The 26,874-nt window shown below is 48.6% G+C and overlaps 1 non-coding gene across 1 annotated transcript; it reads left to right on the forward strand.

The window, feature by feature from the left end:
• The first annotated feature begins 1,769 nt into the window (after positions 1 to 1,769).
• Positions 1,770 to 1,907, forward strand: LOC119927820. Its single transcript, XR_005450789.1, has one exon. It is a non-coding gene; the product is annotated as a small nucleolar RNA SNORA7 (small nucleolar RNA).
• The last annotated feature ends 24,967 nt before the right edge of the window (positions 1,908 to 26,874 follow it).

Here is a 26,874-nt window from a genome sequence, read left to right on the forward strand (position 1 = left end):
ATCAATCTGCGCATCAGGCAGAAACTCCTCACCCTCGGCTTCAAGGCGCTCCATTACCTCGCCCCCTCCTACCTCACCTCCCTTCTCTCCTTCTACAGCCCACCCCGCACCCTCCACTCCTCTGCCGCTAATCTCCTCACCGTGCCTCGTTCTCGCCTGTCCCGCCATCGACCCCCGGCCCACGTCATCCCCCGGGCCTGGAATGCCCTCCCTCTGCCCATCCGCCAAGCTAGCTCTCTTCCTCCCTTCAAGGCCCTACTGAGAGCTCACCTCCTCCAGGAGGCCTTCCCAGACTGAGCCCCTCCCTTCCTCTCCCCCTCGCCCCCCTCTCCATCCCCCTCATCTGACCTCCTTCCCTTCCCCACAGCACCTGTGTATATATATATATATACGTTTGTACATATTTATTACTCTATTTATCTATTTATTTATTTATTTTACCTGTACATATCTATTCTATTTATTTTATTTTGTTAATATGTTTGGTTTTGTTCTCTGTCTCCCCTTTTAGACTGTGAGCCCACTGTTGGGTAGGGACTGTCTCTATATGTTGCCAACATGTACTTCCCAAGCGCTTAGTACAGTGCTCTGCACACAGTAAGCAGTAATACGATTACAGTAATAAATACGATTGATTGATTGATTGATTGATTGATAGTGGCCTAGCAGTCGTAGGACATCGCCATGAGGATGAAAAACCCCGGGTGGTAGTAAACAGGACCACCAGGAAGAGCTGAGTGGCACAGTTCAAGAAGAAGATGGATCGGCAGTTAGTCAAGGAGATGGTGACGGATTTGGGGATAGTGACGGAGATGAGGCAGAAGTCGATGAGGGCCAGGTTCCTGAGAAAGCAGCACATGTGGGTGTGGAGGCGCCGTTCGAGGACGGTGATGGCGACAATGAGGAGATTCCCCATCAGGGTCGCCAGGTAGACCAGGAGAAGCAGCATGGCATGGACTAGTTGCAACTCCCGGACCTCCGAGAATGCCAGGAGGGGGAATTTCCTCACCGTGGAGACGCTGGACATTTCTGGGGGAAGATGACGACTTCTTGAACAGGAAGATGGAAGACGTTAATTTACAGGCCTTGATGGCATCGATAAAAGAATCAACATTAATTCACATAGGAGAAAATCAGTCATCTGTACGTTCTGAGCACCTACAGAGTTCAATAGTATTAGTACAAATGATACCTTCTGTCAAGGAATTCCAAGCTCACAGACTTGTTGGAGTGGCATAGTGAAGTGAAAAGGGCACAGTCGTTGGAGTCGGAGGACCTGGGCTTTAATTCTGGCTCTTCCACCTGCCTCTTATGTGACCTTGCACAGCATACTCAACTTCTCTGAGCACCAAATTCTTCATCTAAAAAACGGAAATTCAAGGCCTCAATTTATGCTCGCTACTGAGACTGTGATCACAGTATGGGGTAAACACTATATCCTACCTGATTACTGTGCATCTCCTCCTGTACATACTAATGTGGGTGGTGTATAATTAGCATTTAACACGAGACACAAGCATTATTATTATTTGGGGAGAGAGAATCCTAAAATAAATTGTAGATAGGAGACCACCAAAGATCATAGAGATAAACTTGGCTGTTGTGAAATTTTTTAGGTCAATCAACGTATTTATTGAACAGTTACTATGTGCAGAGCACTGTAGTAATTTCTCAGGAAAGTCCAACATGATGGAGGTGGTAGGTACGTTCCCTGCCTACGACGAGCTTACAGTCTAGAAGTGATTTTATACTCAAACTAATATCCTCAGCCCCTCTCAGGATAGCACCTGGAGAGTTTCCAGTACTCTACCAGTATCAGCCATGAGAGGAAGAGTCAAGCATAGGCCTACCCATTCCATTCCTAGCTTGAGCAGTGGCTAGAGAGTGGCAGGCAATCTGCTACAAATCAAAACTCACCTGTGGTGGGAAGCAACGGTATGGGAGAGAGTCGAGGGTAGAGACTCAAATTTACCACATGGAAGAAGGCAATGGTAAACCTCTGCCAAACGTTTACCAAGAAGGCTTTATGGATAAACTACCAATAGTCATTGTGGTATATGCATCCATAATAATAACAATAATAATAATAATAACATTTGTTAAGCGCTTACTATGTGCCAAGCACTGTTATAAGCTCTGGGGGGGATACAAGGTGATCAGGTTGTCCCACGTGGGGCTCACAGTCTTAATCCCCACTTTACAGATGAGGTAACTGAGGCTCAGAGAAGTTAAGTGATTTGCCCAAGATCACACAGAAGACATATGGCGGATCCGGGATTAGAACCCATGACCTCCGACTCCCAAGTCTATGCTCTTTCCACTGAGCCACGCTTCTTGGTAAACATGAAGAAGTGGTTTACTATTGCCTCCTTCTGCACAGTGAAAACCTGAGTCTCTGCCGTTGTCTTTGATCCACATTTTGATCATTTGTTCATCTGCCTTTGACTCTTTCCCATGCCGCTGCTGCTCAGCACAGGTAAATGAACTTTGTTTGATGCTACCACTTAGACCATTCCGTTATGGGTAACCCTAGCGAGTGTATTTTTCAATGGCATGTCTCTAAGTTTCACTGGTATATGCAAACTCTCCTGCCACGGTAAGGCATTGATTCGTAGAAGAATTTCCGTTCAGAAAAATTGATGATGGCACCAGAACTTTTCCCAGAATCAGTCACGCTCTCTCATCCCTGATAATCACGTTCCCGCTGAAAACGTTTTTTACATACAGGAACCACTGACAGCCGAAGTGATGTAGGATCCGATCCTGGTGGGCGGTTGCCATGGTACCTAGGATGAGAATGCTGGAGGGAGGAGAGCTGTGTCGGTGATGGGGCCAGTGGTGGATAGAGAACGGGCCTGGGAATAAGAAGGACCTCGTGCCCCGTAAAGTGGGTCACCTGATTAGAATCTGTTTAGGCCGGCAAGCCATATCCAGCTCCGATCACCTGAAGACCTTGTATAGTCGCAACCTGCATGGCTGCTGCCACTGGGTAGACAAACGCCAGTCCTGTACGAGTATCACCGCAATGAACGCGCATCTCTTTCCCTGGCTTAGGGACAGGGGCCCTATGTTGGCTATAGGGCTGCAAATTCTTTTACCTACAATGTTTGCAATCTTGCAAGAATTCACATACCTCCCTGCGCGTTCCTTCCCACCCCTGTCCCCGGAGGATTTGATACGTGGCATCCACCCCGCTATGAGCTAGTGCCTTATGTACAATCTGGATGGCGCTGGTGGGCCGTGCCTCCAATACTTGTGCGAGCGCGTCTGCCTCCTCATTCCCGGCCCCTGGTGAGCTGGTACATGGTACATGGTCGGCGGGGGGGCCTCCCGGGCTCTTAATATTCGAGCGATGCCATGCCACATCTCTTTTCCCATACCTCACCCCATCCTACCATGCACGCCTTGGCTTTCCACACCCCAAACCATGGGGCTAGGCTGCTGTATATGGCCAACGAGTCTGTTGCCAAGGCATCTACATCAGGGTGCGTGGATATGAGCATCCATACCGCCCTGAGTTCAGCCCATTGCCTGTACTGACGGACCCCTTCTTCCCAGAGGATGGTGCACATGGTTGGTGGGGGAGGACTGCAACTGCAGCCCACATACTCGGGTTCCCTTTGGCTGACCCGTCAGTGTACCATGTGCCAGTTGGCGGCGCCCGCTCCCCCTCCTCCACGGGCCGGTTCTAGCAAATTTTTACCGAGGGGATTGAGGTAGGGGGTCCAGGGTCCTCATATGTCACCACCCCAATATACACCCGGGTACCGTTGTGATGAGTACCTGATAGGTGGCGGGGGCCATCCGGCCCACACCGAATCAGAGGGTGGTTCTCATGGCGGAGGTGTTGTGCCCCCTAAACCCTCCGATCCACAACCGGGGGCCCGTGAATTTTCTGGGGTCACCGTGTACAGGGGTGACTTCTGTACCGGTGTTTACCAAGGCTAGGGTATACCGAATATTCCGGGGACCCCAGGAAATGGTCAGGGTAACGTATGGCCTCCGATTCCCTCCGACTGACCTGCCCCGAAGTGGGGGGCCTTGACCCTTCCCTCTATGTTCGCTCAGGTCCAGATGTGGTGGTGCAGAAGCACCACCCGGTGCAGAGTGAACGGGCCTCCTTTTTTACGCCCATTGACACTTTCGGGTTCTTCAGCTGTTGGTTTGCTTTCCCCTGTGGTATACCTCTTTTTTCCATAGAGTGAACAGCACGGTATCTATCTTTTCTTGCTTGGTCCCGGCCACTATTGAATCCCTCCACATTTGGGATCGGGATACCTTCTGTATTGCTCTTTCCGGAGCGATGGGTTTTGTTGGGGACACCCTTCGAATCCTGCTAGGCTTTGCAATCAGCCCCTCCAGATTCCCCAAAGCCAGTGTAAGATCTATGACAGGCTTGCCCATCTTTTCCTCAGACAGGGACAGCAACACTCCCTGTATGTGTGGGGCGGGGTGGTGGTGGGGGGCGCCGACTGGAGGAGCTCACTGCGCATCCCAGAATTCAAGGGTGCTGCACCGAGGCTATAATCTCTCGCGGCGTATATTTTCTGACTCATTCCCAACCTTTTCAATAATGCGTATGCCCCTTCCATATCCACCCACTATTTTGGTTCAGCGGGTATCTCGTCCGGGGTGGCCCAGGTGTCGGCCACTACCCATCCATCAGAGAGCGGTTACCACTGTTGGACTGACCCACCTTCAACCGCTTCCTGATATGGGGGGTAGCTGCTACTCCAGATAGTTCAATCCCGTCACCCCCCTGGTCCCAGCATCAGATAATCCAGGATAGCAGCGTTTTTCAAGGCTGCTGCCAGTATTGCTTGTGAACCTCCATCATTTCCTCCGGGGTATAATCCGGTACAGTGATGGTCTCTGGGTTCAGGGTTCCTTATACCTTCAGGGCTCAGGATAGTTTTAGTTTCCTTAGTGATGAGGGGTCGTACCTTTCTCTCGATGTCTTCTTCTATGGTGTTTATCATTTCCTCATCACCCCATTCTTCGTCTGGGTGCGAGGCGTCCGGGTCCCAGTTGGTGCCCATTATAAGTGCCATACTGTGGGGCGGCCCATTGGTTGGCCCTTTAGCTTTGCTAGCCTGCACTTCGAGATGACCCCATCTCGACTGCAGCTTCGGCGATATTATTTACCATTTGTAGGAGTCCCGCATAAAGCTCCTACTGTGAGCCCTATGTGGGATCTGATTATGTGGGATCTGATTATCTGATTATCTTGTATCCATCCCGGTGCTTATTGTACTGCTTAGCACACAATAAGCGCTTAACAAATACCACAAGTATTATTATTACAAGTCCCCCCCTTCCTCCCAGACTAAGCCGCCCTTTTCCTCAGCTCCTCCTCTCCTCTACATCGCCCCATCTCTCTCCCTTCCTTCTCGCCACCGCCCCACAGCACTTATGTATATATGTACATACCTATAATTCCATTTATCTGTATTAATGTCTGTTTACTTGTTTTGTTATGTATATATTTATAATTCTATATATTTCTATTGATACTTTGTTCTTGTTTTGTTGTCTGCCTCCCCCCTTCTAGACTGTGAGCCCATTACGGGCAGGAATTGTCTCTCTTTATTGTTGAATTGTATTTTCCAAGCACTTAGTATGGTACTCTGCACACAGTAAGTGCTCAATAAATACGATTGAATGAATGAATGATTTGCCTGTTCAGAATCTTGTACCACCTATGAAGTTGAGTACTCACAAACCCCTTTAGCATTTATGTAAATACTATATATACCTTATTATTTACACAGTAAAACCGCCCCTTTTCTTTCTTCTTCCTGTCTGTAGTTTATTCTGATGCCTTTTCCCTTTTTAGATTGTAAGCTTGTTAAAGGCAGGAATTGTGTCTGCTAACTCTTTGTATTCTCCCAAGTGCTTCGTACAGTGCTCTGCAAATAGAGTCTAACAAATACCATTGATTGACTGATCATGTCTACGAATTCCATTGTTCTCTTCAAAGCAGCTACTACAGTGCTCAGGCTGAGCTGATTCACAATAGGCGCTCTTGAGTGGTTGTCAGAGAACGTGTCTGTCAGCTCTGTTATACTGTCCTCTCCCAAGCGCTTAGCACAGTGCTCTGCACATAGTAAGCACTTAATGAATAGGACTAATTGATGTATTCATTGATTCCTACGGGAAAATTTGGGTAACATGTTTAGGTACAAAGAATAGGTCGCTGGCCGATAATGGGTTCATTCAAGTCATAGGATGATGATTTTCTCCCCAAAATGGAAGCCATTCCCTCCAAGTACCCTCCCCAAGGAGGCCCTCATGTCCCGGTTCCTCAGGCTGTAGATGAGGAGGTTGAGGGCTGGGGGCACCGTGGTGTCGAACAGCAGGTCCAGCGTCAAGTGGAAGTCTGACGGAGGCTTCAGGTAAGCATAGGAACAAGTCATGACAAAGAGAGTGACGACGGCAAGGTTAGGCAGGCAGGTGGAGAAGGCTTTGGCCCGGCCCTCGGCGGCCGGCATCCTCAGCACGGCCCGGAAGATGCGTACTTAAGAGACAACGATGGAGAATAAGCTGACAAAAGCGAGCACCACCCCGGTAGTCTCATACACATCGAGGGCGACGTGGCCCTTGGAGCAGGAGATCTTCAACAGGGAGGGGACGTCACAGAAGAACTTCTGGATGACGTTGGACCCACAGAAGGACAGAGAGAAGGTTGGAGCTGGAAACAAGATTCCACACAGTCCCCTGCTGAGCCAGGAGGCGGCAGCCATCTTTACACAGGTCCCTGTGTCCATGATGACACCATAGCTCAGGGGGCGGCAGATGGCCACGTAGCAGTCATAGGACATTGCCGTGAGAATGAAAAACTCTGAACTGCTAAACAGGACCACCAGGAAGACCTGAGTGGCACAATCCAAGAAGCAGTTGGAGCTGCAGTTGGTCAAGGAGTTGAGGACAGAGTTAGGGACGATGACGGTGATGAGGCAGAGGTCGAGGATTGACAGTTCCTGAGGAATCGAAGGCGGTGACGGAAACAATTAGGAGATTCCCCAACAGGGCCGCCAGATAGACCAGGAGGAACAGCACGACGTGGACCAGCTGCAGCTCCCGGACCTCCTAGAAACCCAGCAGGAGGAATTCTGTCACCATGGAGATGTTGGCCACGTCCTGCGTTTGGACCTTGGCCACCGCATTTAAAGATGTGGGTTGTAATCCCTGGGTTCCAATCCCGGCTCTGCCACTTGTCTGCTGGGTGACCTTGGACTGGTCACTTATCTTCTCGGTGTCTCAATTCCCTCATCCCCATTTTGCAAATGGGGATTAAGACTGTGAGCCCCACGTGGGTCATGGACTGTGTCTAAACCAATTAGCTTGTATCGACTCCACCGCTTAGTAATAATAATAATAATTATTATTATGGTATTTGTTAAGTGCTTAGTATGCTCCAAGCACTATTCTAAGCGCTGGGATAGATACGGGGTAATCAGGTTTTCCCATGTGGGGCTCACACTTTAATCTTCATTTTACAGATGAGGTAACTGAGGCACAGATAAATAAAGTGACTTGCCTAAGGTCACATAACCCATGTACTTTGACTCCCAAGCTCGTGCTCCTTCCCCTGAGCCATGCTGCTTCTCTAGCATAGTGCCTAGCACATAGTAAGTGCTTAACTGAAACCATAAAAATAACCTGATTCAGAGGTAGATTACAACCTTCAGAGAGAAGTTTGCACAACAGGACAGTGACTCAGTATCTGAATAAGCCTCGTCTGCTCACTTCATCCAGCCTCCTGGCTTGGTTTAGGACCAAAACAGAAAAGCTTCCAGAGTTTATTGATGTTTAGTTCACTCTAAACATCAGCAGGGATTGTGGCTACACAGCGTTCCGTGATTCTCTTGTCATTTACACCCATTTTCTCCTAGACTTGCACTGGTTGTGTTCTCACAGAACTCTGTGTTAAGGAGAGCCCTGCTGTAGCACTCATCGCGCCCAACACTGCACTCGTCACCATCAATGGCATTTATTAAGCACTCCCTGTGTGCTGAGCATTGCAATAAGCACTTGGGAGAGTAGAAGCAGCGTTTCTTTCTAAAACATATAGGCATCCGGATAGGTTCACAGAGTTGGATAATAGTAGTAGTAATAATGTTAATAAATTGTGGTGTTTATTAAGCACTTATTATCTAGACTGTAAGCTCATTATGGGCATGGAACATGTCTGCTCCCAACAGCTAAGAACAGTGCACTGTACTTAGGAAGTACAGTGATTGATTGGTTGGGATGTGCCAAGCACTGGATTAAGTTCCCGGAAAGGGTTCTATAAATCAATCAAACAATCAATCAATGGTATTTATTGAGCCCTTGTTATATGCAGAGCACTGTACTAGCTTCTTGGGAAAGAACAACGTAACAGAGTTGATAAACATGTCTCCTGTCCACAGAGATCTTATAGATTAGAGGGGGGAGGCAGACATTGATATAAATGAATAAATAAGTAAAAAATAAATAAATAAATTACATATATAGATGTGAGTGCTGTGAGGCTGAAGTGGGGGTGAATACCAAGCTCTAAGAGGGTACAGATCCAATTGCAAGCTCTAGCCAAAACCCAACAAAGAGAGGCAGAACGGATTATAGCTGCAATATATTGTTCTGTATAATATAGATATAATAACATATTAATCGAAAATTCTGTCTCCATCTGTCAGCTTCACTGTAGCTCAACTTTGCCCTTTCCACTGTGGAGAATTAGATACGGTTAAATGCTATCAACTATTGCTCTGCCACTTGTCTGCTGGGTGACCTTTACTTCTCTATGCCCCAGTTACCACACCAGTAAAATAGGGATTAAGACTGTGAGTTCCCTGTGGCATATGTTCTCTATCCAACCTGAATAGCTTGTGTCTACCTCAGTGCTTAGTATAATATCTGGTACATGGTAAGTGCTTAACAAATACCACAAAAAAGCACTGCATGAGGCGCTTTTGTACTGTACTTTCTGAAATGATAATGATGGTATCAGTTAAGCGCTTCTTATCTGCCTGTCACTGTAATGCTTAATAAGGTACTCTGCACTCAATAAATGCCACTGACTGGTTGATAGATTGCTCAAGTCACTGGAACTCACAGGAAGAAACAGGAGAAATTTCAACTCAGATCTCTTATCACAAACCTCCACTTCAATTCTCTCTTCCCTGCCTCTCACCTTTTGCCCTGTTCCTCTTCGGAGTCGTGAGGAGCATCGACCTATGCTGAGAGAGAAGCTCACACCATTTCGTCAGTCCTGGACTCGTGTGGCGATGACAGGTAGGTCTGGGCGAGGATTGAGAGCTGTCAGGATCCTCCCTCCTTGTCTTGGCTCTCCGGATGGCTGCGCCGTCCCCTCCGACAATGGCTGGGTTATTTACTGGGGGATTCTCGTGGGAAGATGGACGCGGAGCTCCACCGAGAGAACTTACCGCCTGGGAATTTCGGAAGGCCCGATTCGTGGGCTTCCTGCGCTCACAACCTAAATAACGGCCTATTCCCTTGTGGTTTCCACTCTGGGACTCCTTCCTAAAATTACGTCAAAAGACTAATGATCACTCCAGAGGTGGACCCAAATGGAAACTGATAATGAGGCTGGGGTCCCAGGCTTACCAGCTGCATCCTACCAAAGCTGTTTTGCATGGGATGTCTATCACTGACCTGATGACATCAGCCAAATCCAAGGAAGGAAGCTGGGAAAGTGGAAAAGAATCCTCAGTCTTCCCCCAGTTCTTCTCCAATTTTACTGTCTGGGTCTCCCTCGGCCTCCGATCCTGTAACGCTGGAAGTCCCTCAAGGTTCAGTTCTGAGTTCCCTTCTTCATTGACCGGTTGATTGATTTCCTCCCAATCTCTCTCTCTCTTTTTCTCTCTCCCCTCCCAATTCTTCCCCCACAGCATATCCATAATCTGCCCTTCCTTCTCCATCCATAGTGGATCGTGTTCCCTGTCGACTACTGCATCAGCCTCCTCGCCGACCTCCCCGCCACAAGTCTCTCTCCTCTCCAGGTCACAGTATACCCTGTTGCTTGAATCATTTTTCTAAACCATCGTACTGCATATATCTCTCCACCTCCGTGAAATTCTCATTAGCTGTCCATTCCTATCTGCAGAAACTTCTGACAATGAGTTTAGGGCGTTCAATCAGCACTTTCTCCACAGTTCATCCTCTCTCTCCCCACCATATCTCAACAGCCACACTTTACTACTCTCAATTTAATCTGCCCACTGTGTTTCATTCCCATCTGTTTCATCGTCAACTTCTTTCCCACACCCTCCCTTCTATCTGGCCCCCTCGCCCCCCACTACCTCATCAACATTTCCTTGTCACCTAAGCACTTGGATACTGACAATTTCCCTCATTGTTCTTATATGCGTATTATTATACTTGATTGCTTTCCACTACCTGCATTTTATTTTATTGTCCACCACTAGATTATACACTCTTCGAGGGCAGAGATCATGTCTATCATTCATTCATTCAATCGTATTTATTCAGCACTTACTGTGTGCAAAGCACTGTTCTAAGCGCTTGGAAATTACAATTCAGCAATAAAGAGAGAGAATTCCTGTCCATACCGAGATTACAGTCTAGAAAGGGGGAGATAGACGTGAAAACAAGTAAACAGGCATCAATAAATAAAACTTTAGATGTGTAACAACGATAACAGAAGAATCATTAGAAAGGTTGCAGATTGTGGCAGAAGACAGGATGTTCTGGAATATACATCTCTGGAGTTCTAGAGTATACATCTATGGAATCACTATGAGTCAGAAATGACTCAGCAGCACTTAATAATGATAATGATAATAATGATAATGATAATGATAATAATAGGTGTATACACGTCAAAACAAGTAAACAGGTAGTAATATAAATAAAAAACAAGTGCTGTAGGGCGGGGAGAGGCAGATACAGTAAGGGGAGCGAGTCAGGGCGATGAAGAGAGGAGGGGGAGAAGAGGAAAAGGGGGGCTCAGTCTGGGAAGACCTTCTGGAGGAGCTGAGCTTTCAATAGGACTTTGAAGGGAGGAAGTATGATCGTTCAGCGGATTTGAGGAGGGAGGGCGTTCCAGGCCAGAGGCAGGACGTGGGCCAGAGGTCGGAGGCAGGACAGGCGAGATCGAGGCCCAGGGAGAAGGTTAGCTGCACCAGAGGAGTGGAGTGTGCGGGCTGGTCTGGAGAAAGAGACAAGGGAGGTGAGGTAGGAGGGGTAAGGGGATGGGGAGCTTTGAAGCCAACATTGAGGAGTTTTTGCTTGAAACCAACTCTATCATACTTTTCCATGCGCTTACTATAGTGCTCTGCACAGAGCGCAATCAGTGAAGGACTCAGTAATAATAATAATGATGATGATGGCATTTGTTAAGCTCTTACTATGTGCCAAATACTGTTCTAAGGGAATGATGAGGCTAGAGTCCCAGGCTTACCAGATGCATCCCGCCAAAGCTGGTTTGGATGGAATATCTATCACTGACCTGATGACAGCCAAATTCAAGGGAGGAAGCTGGGAAACTGGAAAAGAATCCTCAGTTCTCCCCCAGTACTCCAATTTTGCTGGCTGGGAACTCCTCAGCCTCACATTTTGTAACGCTGGGAGTCCTTCAAGGTTCAGTTCTGAGTCCCCTTCTTCATTGACTGGTTGATTGATTTCCTCCCAATCTCTTTCTCTCTTTCTCTCTCTACCCTCCCAATTCTTCCTCCACGGCATCTCCATAATCTACTCTTCCTTCTCCATCCATACTGGTTTTATGCTGGTGCAAGCACTGATCGTGTCCCCTCTCGACTACTGCATCAGCCTCCTCTCTGACCTCCCTGCCATCGGTTTCTCACCTCTCCAGTTCACACCAAGCCCTGTTGTTTGGATCATTTGTCTAAAACATCGTACTGCATATATCTCTCTCCACCCCCGTGAAATTCTCATTGGCTGTCTATTCTCTTCTGCAGGAACTGCTGATCTTTAGTTTAGGGCACTCAATCGGTTCTTTGTCCACAATTCATCCTCTGCCTCCCTTACTACATCCCAACAACCACACTTTACTGTTCTCAATTTAATCTGCTCACTGTGATTTATTCTCATCTCTTTCATCACCAGTTGCTTTCCCATACCCGCCCTTTTGCCTGCCCCGCCCCTACCCCCAACTACCACATCAGTACTTCCCTGTCAACTAAGCGGTTGAATACTCCCAGTGTCCCTCATTGTTCTTATATAAGTATCATTATACCGTATTGCTTTTTGCCACCTGCAATTTTATTTTACTGTTTAAGTCCACCACTAGATCATAACTCTTTGAGAGCCGGGCTCACGCCTACCAACTCTATCATACTTTTTCCTGAGCTGAGTATAGTGCTCTGCACAGAATAACCACTCAATAAATACTACTGATTGGTTGATTGAGATTAAGAGTTGGGGTGTTCATTTTTAAGCATCTGAAGGTACTATCATCAATCAATCAATCAATCAATCGTATTTATTGAGCGCTTACTATGTGCAGAGCACTGTACTAAGCGCTTGGGAAGTACAAATTGGCATCACATAGAGACAGTCCCTACCCGATAGTGGGCTCACAGTCTAAAAGGGGGAGACAGAGAACAGAACCAAACATACCAACAAAATAAAATAAGTAGGATAGAAATGTACAAGTAAAATAAATAAATAAAAAAAATAAACAGAGTAATAAATATGTACAACCATATATACATATATATATATATATATATACGTATATATATATACATATATACATATACTATCATGTGCAGGTGGTTGCTTGGAAAGGAGTGGATCAGGAAGGAAGTAATCATTCATTCAGTCAATCAGTCATATTTATCGAGTGCTTACTATTTGCAAAGCACTAGACTAAATGCTTGGGAGAGCACAATACTATAACAGACACATTCCCTGCCCACAAAGAACTCACAATCTAGACGGGGTGACTGCCGTTAATATACATAAATAAAGAAATAAATTACTTTCTGCTGTGGGGATAGGAAGGAGGATGAATAATAATAATTGTGGTACATGTTAAGCACTTTCTATGCGTCAGGCACTGTGCAACAGCTGGGGTGGAAACAAGTAAATTAGGTTGGACACTTTCCCTGTCCCTCATATGGCTTACAGTCTTAATCCCCATTTTACATATGAGGTAACTGAGGCTCAGAAAAATGAAGTGACTTGCCCAGTGTCACATCGCAGACAAGTGGCAGAGCAAGGATTAGAACCCAGATCCTACTGACTCCCATGTCCGGGCTATTTCCTCTAGGCCATGTCACCTCTACAATGGGATAACAGGTGCCAAACAGTTACAGAAAGATCACAAAGACTATAAATCTACATGGTCCAGCGTCATAGTTGGTCATGTGAGAGACTCTAGGGACCTAGAGAGATTTGTCAGTCAATTGTATTGATTGAGCGCTTATTGTTTGCAGAGCACTGTACTAAGTGCTTTGGAGAATACAATATAACAATATAACAGACATAGTTCCTGCCCACAATGAGTTTACAGTCTCGATATGAGCTTACAGTCTAGAGACTGTATAACATGACGCCCCAAATAACCTAAACCCTGTGACTTTTCTACATTGTTTCATTACCTGGAAGGGTTTCTTAACTAGATACTTGATTGGCTTCCATGCCCTACTGCTGTTGGGAAATTTTGGCCTATGGCCTTCTGGGAAACATATTTCCCAGAGTGAATTTTTCACTATTTCCTTTCCCTATTTCCATTCATTTCTTTAATTTTGCCTCCAGAGGAAACCTGATTCCTGACCACATTGGTACTCAAGACAAGCAAAATGTATCCTTCATTATCAATGGTGTTTGGTGCAAGGGCATCTTCAGGGAAAGATGATGTAGATTAAAAACCATGATTCTGGTAGGTGCGTCCAGAAGGCTTCTCTGTGTCCAATCAATCAATCAATGCTTGCCTTGTAATTTCCCAAGGACGGCCTTCACATCCTGGGTCCTCAGGCTGTAGATGAAATGGTTCAGGACAGGGGCCACCAAGGTGTAGAACACGGACACCAGCAGGTCCAGGGTTGGGGAGGTGTCTGATGGTGGCTTGATGTGATCGAAGGCTGCTGTCGTGAAAAAGACGGTGACCACCAAACGGTGAGGCAGGGAGATAGAGAAGGCTTTCGACCGACTGTTGTCAGATGGGATCCTCAGCACCGTGGAGATGATCGAGACTTATGACGCCATGATGGAGACCACACACAAAAAACTCAAACAAGAATCAATAGCAACACTCACATCAGTGAAGAAGTGGGTCTTGGAACTGGTGATATTCAGCAGGGAAGGGATATCACAGATGATCTGAGGGATGATGTGGGATCCGCAGAAGGTCAGGGCCAGGTTGAAGCTGAAAATAAGACTTCCAGCGAACCAGGAAGTGGCCGCCACCTTCACGCAGGTATTTGGGTCCATGACAACATATCATTGTAACGAAGAGGAAAGCAGATCAAAACGTAGTGGTCGTAGGACATCGCCGTGACGATGAACATCTCTGAGGCGGCAAACAGAATCACCAGCAAGAGCTGAGCAACACAGGCCGGGAAGGAGATGGAGCTGCAGTAGGTCAGGGCGTTGAAGATGGATTTGGGGACGGTGGTGGAGATGAGGGAGAAGTCGAGGAAGACGTACCTGGGGGTGTGGAGGTGCCAGTCGAGGGCAGTGACTGCGACGAAGAGGAGAATCCCCGTCAAGGCAGCCAACTAGACCAGGAAGAACAGCACGGCCTGGATCAGCTGCAGATCCTGGACCTCCGAGAACCCCAGCAGGAGGAATCTCGTCACCAATTGGTCATTTTTGGTGACTTGACAATGACTGCCTAAAGACATTCAGAAAAGAGATGTAGTTTCAGATAGGGATGAGAATCTTCTAGAGTAATGTGCACAGGAAGGATAAAAATCTTTGGGTTGGACGGAATCTTAGGCTTTCAGTTCGGTTTTGTGGTATTTTTTCAGCACTTACATGGCATAGTAGATAGAGATGGGTCTGGGTCACAAGGTCATGTGTTCCAATGTCAGCTCAGCCAACTGTGTACTGTGCACCTTTGGGAAAGTCACTCAATTTCTGTTCCTCAGTTACCTCATCTGTAAAATGGAGATTGTGACTGTGAGCCCCACGTGGGACAAAGGACTGTGTCCAACCTAATTTACTTGTATCCACCCCAGCACTTAGTACATTGCCTGGCACATATTAAGTGCTTAAAAATATAATAATTATTACTCTTATCACTACTATGTGCCAGGCACTGAACTAACAACCGGAGTAGATAGCAGCTAATCATTCATTCATTCATTCAATTGTATTTTTTGAGTGCTTACTATGTGCAAAGCACTGTACTAAGCCCTTGGGAGAGTACAGTATAACAACAAGCAAACATGTGCCCTGCCCACAACAAGCTCACAGTTTAGAGGGGGAGACAGTCATTAATATTAATAAATAAATATATAATAGATTTATACATATGCATTGTGGGATGGTAGGGGGGATGAATGGAGCAAGTCAGGGAGAGGCAGAAGGGAGTGGGAGAAGAGGAAAGGATGAGTTGCGGAAGGCCTCGTGGAGGAGATAGGCCTTCAATAAGGCTTTGAAGTAGGCGAGAACAAATATCTGTCTCGTGAAGAGGGAGAGCATTCCAGGCCAGAGTTGGGACGTAGGTGAGGATTTGGCAGTGAGATAGACGATATCGAGGTACAGTGAGAAGCTTAACAATAGAGGAGCGAAGTGTGCTGACTGGCTTGAGGAAGAAGAGTAGCGAGGTGAGGTGTTCATACATTCAACCATATTTATTGAGCACTTACTGTGTACAGAGCATTGTACTAAGGGCTTGGAATGTACGTTACAGCAATAAAAAGAGACAATCTCTGTCCGCAATGGGCTCACAGTCTAGAGGCAGGGAGACAGAAACCAAAGCAAGTAAACATGCATCATTACAATGAATAGAATATAGACATATATTCATAAGTGCTGTGTGGGAGGGAGAGAGCAAAGGGAGAGTGTCAAGGTGAGGCAGAAGGGAGGGAGAGCTGAGGAAAAGGGAGCTTAGTCTGGGAAGGCTTCTTGGAGGAGGTGCGTCTTCAGTAGGTCTCTGATGGGAGGAAGAGTGGTTGTTTGGCAGATTTGAGGAGGGAGGGCATTCCAGGCCAGAGGTAAGACATGGGCCAGGGGTTGGCATTGAGACAGCAGAGATTGGGAGACAGTGAAAAGGTTAGCACCAGAGGAGCAGAGTGTGCGGGCTGGGATGTGGAAGGAGAGAAGGGAGGATAGGTAAGAAGGGGCAAGGTGATGGACAGCTTTGAAACCAATAGTGAGGAATTTATGTTTCATACGGAGTTTGATACGGAGGTAGCAGAGAACAAGGTGAGTGAGGGCTTTAAAGCGCTTAGAACAGTGCCAGCGCTTAGAACAGTGCTTTGCACATAGTAAGCGCTTAACAAATGCCATTATCATTATTATTATTATTATTATTATTATTATTTAAAGTCAATGGTGAGGAGTTTTCGTTTGATGCGTAGGTGGATGAGCAACCACAGGAGTTTTTTGAGGTGACATGTCCTAGACTTCTTTGTAGAAAAATGATCTGGGCAAGAGAGAGAAGTATGAACTGGTTTGGGGAGAGACAGGAGAGAGGGAGTCAGCAAGGAGGCTGGTTCAATAATTATAGCGGGATAGGATAAGTGTTTGCATTAATGTGGTAGCAGTTTGGATGGAGAGGAAGCAGAGGATTTGACCTAATTAAGCTTTTCATCTCCTGCATTCCACCTGCCTTGGTTCAGAGCAGCACTGAAAGCAATCCTGTCTCCTAGAAGTCTATTCCATATGCAAACATCCACAAGGATAGTGATCACAGAATTCCACATAATTTGAAAAACAGTACAGACTAGTGGAAAGAGCAAAGGCTGATAGTCAGAGGACTGGGTCTTAATCCTGGTTCTGCCACTTACCTACTCTGAGAACTCAGGCAAGTCAATTCACTTCTCCGTGCCTCAGTTTCCTCAACTGAAAATTGGGGATTAAAACTGAGCCCCATGTGGGACAAGGACTTTGTCCAACCTGGTTATATCGTATCTACTCCAGGACTAATTATGGTGCCTGGCACATAGTAAGTACTTAACAAACACCACCACAATTATTGTTATTAAAGAGGAGGAAAATTCTTCTAATTTCCTGGGATTACATTGAAATTTCCCTTTCCTGCACCTCACATTCTCCTGCTCCTCTCCGGAGTCACCGGGCCCATCTTGAGCTGGGGAGCGCTGAATTCCCCTGAGACAGAGGCTCACTCCAAATCGTCGGTCCTGGACGCTGGTGTGGGTGACAGAAAGGTCTGGGTGAGGGGAGGGGGATGTCAGGATCCTCCCTCCGCCTCTCTGTTCTCCGCTGTCCAGATGGCTGTGTCATCCCCTCAGACGACGGCCGGGTTATTTTCTGGGAGATTCCCCATTTGGGGACGGGCCCGGAGCTCTGGGGAGACACCTGACTATCCGGGAATCTCAGAAGGCCGGAATCATGGGCTCTCTGTGGTCTCAGCCTTCATAACCTAAATAATTGCCAGGTCCCAAGTGCTTCCCACTCTGGGACTCCTTCCTAGAACAATCCAAATCTACAACTCCTCCCCTGTTCTCTCTCCCTCCCTCCAGGCTCGTATCGCAACCTGCCTTCAGGACGTTTCCACATGTATGTACGCCCGCCACCTAAAGCTCAACATGTCCAAGACTGAGCTCCTTATCTTCCTTCCCAAACCCTGTCTTCTCCCTGACTTTCCCGTCACTTTGGACGGCATTACCACCCTTCCCCTCTCACAAGCCCACCACCTTGGTGTCATCTTTGATTCTCGTCTCTCATTCACCCAACACATCCAATCCGTTACCAAAACGTGTAGGGCTCACCTTCATAACATCGCCAAGATCCACATTTTCCTCTCCATCCAAACCGCTACCTTGTTGGTTCAGTCTCTCATCCTATCCCGACTGGATTACTGCATCAGCCTCCTTTCTGATCTCCCATCCTCCTGTCTCTCCCTGCTTCAGTCTATTCTTCACTCTGCTGCACAGCTTATCTTTTTACAGAAATGAAGCAACGTGGGTCAATGGAAAAAGCACGGGCTTTGGAGTCAGAGGTCATGTGTTCAAATCTCGGCCCTGCCAATTGTTAGCTGTGTGACTTTGGGCAAGTCACTTAACTTCTCTTTGCCTCAGCTACTTCATCTGTAAAATGGGAATTAAGACTGTGAGCCCGCCGTGGGAAAACCTGATCACCTTTTAACATTCCCAGCGCCTGGAACAGTGCTTTGCACATAGTAAGCGCATAATATATGCCATTATTATTATTATTATTATTATCATTATGTCACTCCCCTCCTCAAAAGTCTCCAATGGTTGCCTATCAACCTTCTCATGAAGCAAAAACTCCTCAGTATCGACTTCAAAGCTCTTCATCACCTCGCCCCCTCCTACCTCACCTCCCTTCTCTCCTTCTGTAGCCCAGCCTGAACACTCCACTCATCTGCCGCTAACCTCCTCACTGTGCCTCGTTCTCGACTGTCCCGCCGTCGGCTCCTGGCCCTACCTCTTGCCTGGAATACTCTCCCTCCACGCATCTGCCAAACCAGCACTCTTCCTCCCTTCAAAGCCCTACTGAGAGCTCACTTCCTCCAGGAAGTCTCTATTCTACTCTGGGGATTGGAGATATATTAGGCCAACACCGTAGGCCATCCAAAATTAGCTCTCTCTCTCTTACCTACCCATTCTCGTCTCCCACTACACCCCTGCTCACACTCTCCAATCCCCCCAGACTGTCTTACCGTGTATCGTTCTGAACTTCCCAGACTTCAATCTCTGGATTGTACCCTTCCTCCTGCTTGGAGCTCCCTCCCTCCTTCAAACCTGCTAAGCCTCATTTCTCCCCATTTTCAAATCCCTCTTGGAAGTCCACCTCATCCAGGAGGATTTTCCAATTAAATTTAATTTTCCGATCTGTCATTTTAGAACTCAGGTATTCACAAGCAACTGTAACACTTTTGTAAAGTGTCAACTCCTTGTTCGCAAAGAATATATCTTGCCCTTCTGTTGTACTTCAATTTGATTGACAATACTTATATATTGAAGTACAAAAAACAATTTCCTTTCCTCTCCATCCAAACTGCTACCACATTAATCCAATCACTTATCCTGTCCCACCTTGATTACTGCATCAGCCTCCTTGCTGACCTCCCTGCCTTCTGTCTCTCCCCATTCCAGTCCATACTTCACTCTGCTGTCCGGATCATTTTATCACAGAAACGTTCAGGCCATGTTTCCCCATTCCTCAGGAACCTCCAGTGGTTTTCCATCCACCTCTACATCAAACATAAACTCCTTACCATTGGTTTTATAGCACTCAATCAGCTTGCCCACTCCTACCTCAACTCACTGTTCTTCCACTGCAACCCAGCCTGCACACCTCACTCCTCTAGTGCCAACCTACTCACTGTACCTCTATTTAGTCTATCTCACTACCAACCCATCACCCACATCCTGGCTCTTAGCTGGAGTGCCCTCCGTCTTCATATCTGATGGACGATCACTCTCCCCACCTTCAAAGCCTTATTCAAGGCACAGCTCCTCTAAAACGCATTCCCTAAATAAACCCTGATTTCCTTTACTCCCACTCCCTTCTGTGTCACCCTGATTTGCTCCCTTCATTCATCCAGTCCCATAGCACTTATCCCCATATCCATTATTTATTTACATTGATGTCTGTCTCCCCCTCTAGCCTGTAAACTCGTTGTGGACAGGGAATGTCTCTTTTACATTGTATTCTTGTACTCTACTAAGCACCTAGTACAGTGATCTGCACACAATAAGCACTCAATAAATACAACTGATCAACTGACTGATTATCTTGCATCTACTCTAGCACTTAGTACGATGCCAGGCACATACTAAGTACTTAAATTCCTAAACAAAGAAGACATGCTCATTCTAGCCTCAGGGAGTTCACAATTTAGTGAAGAGAGTAGACACCAGTGATACTTATCAGAGAATGTAAGGATTTTATAGGGAGAGGTACCAATGCCAGGATGAAGTAGATCCATTATTAATTGAATATATGATTGTAAATCTATATATATAGGTAAGAACGGGCAGTGTAAAAGCATACATCGGGGTGAAGGGTAACTGTTGATCTGATACAGTTGGACTGTATTGTGTTACTTGGGGCAGACTTGCAGGAGTTGGCGAAATGGCAACTGTGTCTCTTGGGTCTTGGTACCCTCTTCTATACCCCCTTCCTCTGTTCCCACTCACCCCAGCTCATCAAATAATCAGTCAATCGATCCATGGTCTCTATTGAGCTATTACCATGTGCAGAGCATTGTACTAAGTGTCTGGTATTGCACAGTAATACAGAGCTGGTAGACAGGTTTTCTGTCCACAGTGAGCTTACAGGCTAGAGGGAGATAAACATTAATCAATCGATCACTCAATCAATCAATAGTATTTATTGAGCTCTTTCCACATACAGAGCACTGTACTAGGCACTTGGGAGAGTACAGTATAACTGAGTTGGCAGACACATTCCCTACCCACAATGAGTTTACAATCGAGAGAACGATACAGATATTAATCAATCAATCAGACAATCAGTCAATGGTATTTATGAGCACTTACTCTATGTGGAGCACTGTATAAAGCAATCAATCAATCATTGATATTTCGTGAGTACTTACTATGTGCAGAGCACTGTACTCAGCACTTGGTAGAGTACAATATAACTGAGTACATTCCCTGCCCATAATGAGCTTACAGTCTAGAGGAGGATGCAGATATTAATCAGTCAATCAGACAATCAGTCAATGGTATTTATTGAGCACTTACTCTGTTGTGGAGCACTGTACAAAGCAATCGATCAATCAATGGTATTTAGTGAGTGCTTACTATGTACAGAGCATGGTACTAAGTGCTTGGGAGAGTACAATACAACAGAGTTTGTCGACATGTTCCCTGCCCACATTGAGATTACAATCTGAAGGGGTACCTTGCATTTCTCCCATGCAAATCTAACAGGGATCAAGGAAAGATCTCTAAATCCTGATCATGAAGAAGGGTCTTCCCAGTCAGAGAAGCAACAGAAAACCTTCCCTGTCAGGACTCTGTCTTTAGACCCGGCTGTAAGTCTGGACAAATCCGTGGACAATCCCTCTGAGAACAGCTGGGTTAATTGGCATGGAGAAACAGGCGTTTTGTGCCACTAAAGGAGCCGGCAGAGTGTATACTTTAGGACCCTTCCCAGGGAAGATTTCACATTTTTATTCTTCAGCCTGTAGATGAAGGGGTTGAGGGCGGGAGGCACCACAATGTAGAACACGGACGTCAGTAGGTACAGCGTCGAGGGGGAGTCCGATGGCGGTTTGAGGTAGGCGAAAGTCCCGATAGAGAATCAATCAATCAATCAATCGTATTTATTGAGCGACTACTGTGTGCAGAGCACTGTACTAAGCGCTTGGGAAGTACAAGTTGGCAACATATAGAGACAGTCCCTACCCAACAGTGGGCTCACAATCTAGAAGGGGGAGACAGAGAACAAAACCAAACATATTAAATAAATAAAATAAATAGAATAGATATGTACAAGTAAAATAAATTAATAAATGGAGTAATAAATATGTACAAACATATATACATATATACAGGTACTGTGGGGAAGGGAAGGAGGTAAGATGGGGGGGATGGAGAGGGGGACGAGGGGGAGAGGAAGGAAGGGGCTCAGTCTGGGAAGGCCTCCTGGAGGAGGTGAGCTCTCAGTAGGGCCTGGAAGAGAGGAAGAGAGCTAATTTGGCGGATGGGCAGAGGGAGGGCATTCCAGGCCCGGGGGATGACGTGTACCGAGGGTCGACAGCGGAACAGGTGAGAACGAGGCACGGTGAGGAGATTAGTGGCAGTGGAGTGGAGGGTGCGGTCTGGGCTGTAGAAGGAGGGAAGGGAGGTGAGGTAGGAAGGGGCGAGGTCATGGAGAGCCTTGAAGCCGACAGTGAGGAGTTTCTGCCTGATGCGAAGATTGATTGGTAGCCACTGGAGATTTTTGAGGAGGGGAGTAACATGCCCAGAGCGTTTCTGGACAAAGACAATCCGGGCAGCAGCATGAAGTATGGATTGAAGTGGGGAGAGACACGAGGATGGGAGATCAGAGAGAAGGCTGATGCAGTAGTCCAGACGGGATAGGATGAGAGCTTGAAAGAGCAAGGTAGCGGTTTGGATGGAGGGGAAAGGGTGGATCTTGGCAATGTTGCGGACCTGAGACCGGCAGGTTTTGGTGACGGCTTGGATGTGAGGGGTGAATGAGAGAGCGGAGTCGAGGATGACACCAAGGTTGCGGGTTTGTGAGACGGGAAGGATGGTAGTGCCGTCAACAGTGATGGGAAAGTCAGGGAGAGGGCAGGGTTTGGGAGGGAAGACAAGGAGTTCAGTCTTGGACATATTGAGTTTTAGGTGGCGGGCAGACATCCAGGTGGAGATTTCCTGAAGGCAGGAGGAGATGCGAACCTGGAGGGAGGGGGAGAGAGCAGTGGCAGAGGTGTAGACTTGGGTGCCATCAGCGTAGAGATTATAGTTGAAGCCGTGGGAGCGAATGAGATCACCAAGGGAGTGAGCGTAGATCGAGAACAGAAGGGGACCAAGCACTGAACCTTGGGGAACCCCCACAGTAAGGGGATGGGAGGGGGAGGAGGGGCCTGCAAAAGAGACTGAGAATGAACGACCGGGGAGATAAGAGGAGAACCAGGACAGTACGGAGTTTGTGAAGCCAAGGTCATATAGCGTGTTGAGGAGATGGGGGTGGTCCACAGTGTCGAAGGCAGCTGAGAGGTCGAGGAGGATTAGGATAGAGTAGGAGCTGTTGGAGTTGGCAAGCAGGAGGTCGTTGCTCCCCGCGGTTTCGGGGCAACACTCGGGTTCTTACCCTCTCCGGGTCTTCGGACGTCTCCGGACGCGGCCTGCGCGTTCACACCAGGAAGAGTCAGCCAGAGGTTCAAAGCTTGGTTGCCGTTTATTTGCTATCAGCGGTTACATGGTTGAAAGAGAGAGAGAGAGCCCCCCCCCCCCCCGTCTCGTTCGTCTCTTATACCTTCCGTTGCCCGGGGGCGGGGTTTTCTCGGGGAATGGCGTATCGAGGCTTTGCCACGTAGCACATTCACTCGCCGCCCTCCAGCCACTAGCCTAGCAACAGCTCTGTCCAATCACGAAGCGTTTGCTCTGGCTCGCCCCCAGCCACCCGTTGCCAACCATCGCTGGCTGCGGATATGGCCTCGCGGTTGCCTCTGAGCCTTGCAGGTGCAAGCTTATTTTTCTTGCCCTGGTCTCTTTGTCTCCTGTTGTTGAGTCTGTTTGGCCTTGAGCCGTTGGGTGCGGTTTGTGTGCACATACTGCCTGTTCCCTGTTTGTTCCTTGCTCAGCGCCTTCCCCGCTCCCTACGTGTCCCCCTCTCGTTATGGCGGGGACCGCTAAGGGCGGCCGCGCAATGGGAGCATCTCAACCTTAATCTCGCGGACCACCCGGGCAACAATGGAGCAAAAGAGACGAAGGAGGCACGGGAGGCACATGAGCAAAACCAAGACCTCCCCAGTGGCGACAAGGATCGAGACCAGCCAAGGGGCCAATCCCCCTGGCGTCACGCGTTCGATCCAGTCCCAGAGATCCTCCACCGCGTCCTCCCTGCAGTTGAGGTCGTCCCAAGCCATGGGGAAGTGCAGTGACTGGGCGTTGAGCTCTTCGATAAGGTGGGACAGCTCCTGTAACTCACCGGTTACGTTGGCGGCCAGGAAGAGTCCCTCCAGGTGTTTCTTCACTCCTTCCCAGGAGGCAGGGAACGAAGAATTGGTGGCGTTGCATCGGAGCGGAAGCACGCAGACATGCTGATACCGGTAGTCGCATTTCACCGCCTGCCGTAGGGACAGGAGGCGAACCTCGTCGCCGAGCATCTCGATCACATGCTCAAGGCCGACCAGCTCTTGCTGCAGGGAAGCGTCCAGTTGACGCTGAACCCCCCACGCCAGTTGGGTGGAGTGCATGAAGGCCGAGAGCTGAGACGCGAGGAAACCAGTCTGATCGTACAGATTCTGGATTTGCCATTCCTGGAAGGCCGAAAACGCGAGGTTCGCGATACCCAGTATGGCCTCAAGCAATTCCCTGCAGGTGCGCATGCCGCGCAAGCGGGTCGCTAGGGTGTGCCACCGATGGTCGGAGGCCTGGGAAAACCAAGGGTCAGTGGACTTAATGGGTACAAGGGTATAGCGGGGCCGCCGGACTAGCCAAACAACGTAATCTGCCGTGCCCTCTGTGGTCATGGGTCGCGCCTGAGACATAAGGACGCATTGTGAGGAACCCGTGGTGGCCAAGGAGAAGTTGCCATCAGCCGACTGGGAGGCGGTAAGGTTCCAGCCAGAGTAATTACTCGGGCAGGCTATAAGCGCGTAAGGGTCAGGGATGCGGGCGTTCCCTTGAAAGGCATATTCATAGTCGGTACATTTGCCCCGCGAATGCTGGGAAACGTTCAGACCCTCACGGAAAATAATACGTCACACCGAGAAAGGGTAGTCCTGGCACGTCGCCCCGTCAGGGCAGGCGCACGAGCGGACCCTGACGGTCGCGGTGGGAGAGCATAGGGAAGTAAAGGCTTTCCAGAGACCGGGGTGGCACGTCCCCCACGGTAGCGCATAAAGCCCGGGCGCGGCCGCCTCCGTATATGTGTGGTTCCTAATGTGGTTATCCCAGGTGAGTAGGAGGGTACCGTTTCCGTTATGGGGAATACAGCGGAATATGCCCGTGAAACAGTCCGTTAGAGGCGTCCAGACCCCACCCCGACCCTCGGCGCACTTTCTCTCGGGACCGGGGAGCGAGCTCGCATTTCGGATATGGCCGAAGTACCCCCCGCTTCCCTCGCTGGATTCTTCGCCGTTGAGTGTGCACTGAAGTGTGCCGTGGATCCCCAGCAGGGTAAGGTTTCGGTGTGTGGGGTGCCCCTGACCTTGGGGTATGTTGACTTCCAGTGTGTAAGTGAAATTTATCAACCGCAAGCAAGATCGGGTTACCTCGGGCTGGTTCGAGAAAGTCCCATTGCCGGTGTACCAGCATATGGGGGTGGGGGGGGGTGGGGGTGGGGGCAGCGCTGCGCAAGATAGCGCCCCGGATACGGGTCTCATGCTGCTCTGTTTCCGGGGGCTGTCCCCTTTGCTGGCCCATGAGCTTGGTCACGTTCCCTTGGAATGAGAGTTGAGGGGAGTCCTCCTTCCAGGAGACCATGCGTAACAAAGGCGCATTGGTGAGGAAGGCCCACCTCCAAACCCCGCTCTGCTCCTCAAGATCCTTTAGACGGCTATTTACCAGAGCAGTCCAGTCAGTCCGTGTCCCGGCCTCCCTCCCCACCGCGCCCCCGGGAAGAAGAAGGGGAAGGGGAAGGAGGAGGAGGAGGAGAATCAGGGCGCCGGGACCTCCCCTGCGTCTGGGCATCGTCTTCCTCGACGAGGCGGAGGTGTCGCGAAGAGATCTAAACGGGGCCGTCACCTGTGGAGATACAAGCGTATCCTCGACCCCGAATTAGTACTGGATCAGGACCGCGCCAATCGCCCTCCGGAGTACGCCACATCGCTCGCCCTGTAGTGCGTGCATGTGGGTGGTGGCGCCGGGGTTTCATGGTCGTGGACATGTGGCAGAGTTGCCGCATGGCGGGGGAGATTCCCGTCTCCCGATCGACGGATAAAAAGTTATGGGTGTACGTTGCCTTGTCTAGGGCGCACTACGTGACCCGCTTCCCCACCCCCTGCTTTTGCAGGAGAGTTTTCAGTGTCCTGTTTGCCCTTTCCACTATGCCTTGACCGTTGGGGTTGTAAGGTATCCCGGTAACATGGGAGATGCCAAAAGAGGAGAAAAAGAGGGACATGGCTTTGGAGACATAACTGGGGCCATTATCGGTCTTTATCTCCTGGGATGTGCCTATAGTGGCGAAGAAATGGTACAAATGGTTTTGCACATGTTTTGCGGCCTCTCCGGCTTGGCGTGTCGCCAGCATGAATCCGGAGAAGGTGTCGATGGTCATATGAACCGTGGAGGTCCCCCAATGGGTGACGTCCATTTGCCACAGCTCGTTCGGCGTGAGCCCCCGAGGGTTCACTCCCGTCGACCCTGCTGGCCGTGGGGCAAATGGAAGACATCGAGTACAGCGCCGGACAATAGACCGGGTTTCCTCTCTAGTGATCCCATACAGCCGGCGGAGCGAGGTAGCCGGGAGATGGAACTCCCTATGCGCCGCAGCTGCGGCATCCAGCCCCATTAGTGACGGCCTTGTGGGGTGTAGGCTGGCATCCACAGTGCGGTTGCCTTCAAAGATCGGCCCTTGTCCGTCCGTGTAGGGAATACCCTACATTCCCTAGCTGCTACCGCAGCCTGAAGCCGAGAGATCATGTTCCCAATCTCCGAGTGCCGGTCGAAAAGTATGGAGGTTTCGATTAGTCGGGCAAGATTAACGGCATACAGGCTATCCGAGATAATGTTGATCGCCTGGGGGTAGTTAGTCATTGCCCATATGATAGCGAAAAGTTCATTTCGCTGGGTCGAGCCGCATGGTGTGTCGAGCACCGACAAGGCACCGGTGGTCTGATTGAAAACTGCTGCCCAGTGTTCTTTGGTGGCGTCTGTAAAGACATTGTCTCCTCCGACCGGAGTATCGGAGATCACCCGAGGGGTCAGAATGTCCGATCCCTCGTATAAGTGGCTAAGAGTCAACGGGGAGCATTCTGTAAAGGTGGCCCGCTGTAGGAGCATGGCCCACAGGAAGCTATCCCTGGCTATCGCCTCAAGGTCTCCCATGGCTATCCCGACATGGACTATAGGGTAAGTG

The sequence above is a fragment of the Tachyglossus aculeatus genome, chromosome 4 (assembly GCF_015852505.1).
Source record: "Tachyglossus aculeatus isolate mTacAcu1 chromosome 4, mTacAcu1.pri, whole genome shotgun sequence".
Taxonomy (NCBI): Eukaryota; Metazoa; Chordata; class Mammalia; order Monotremata; family Tachyglossidae; genus Tachyglossus; species Tachyglossus aculeatus.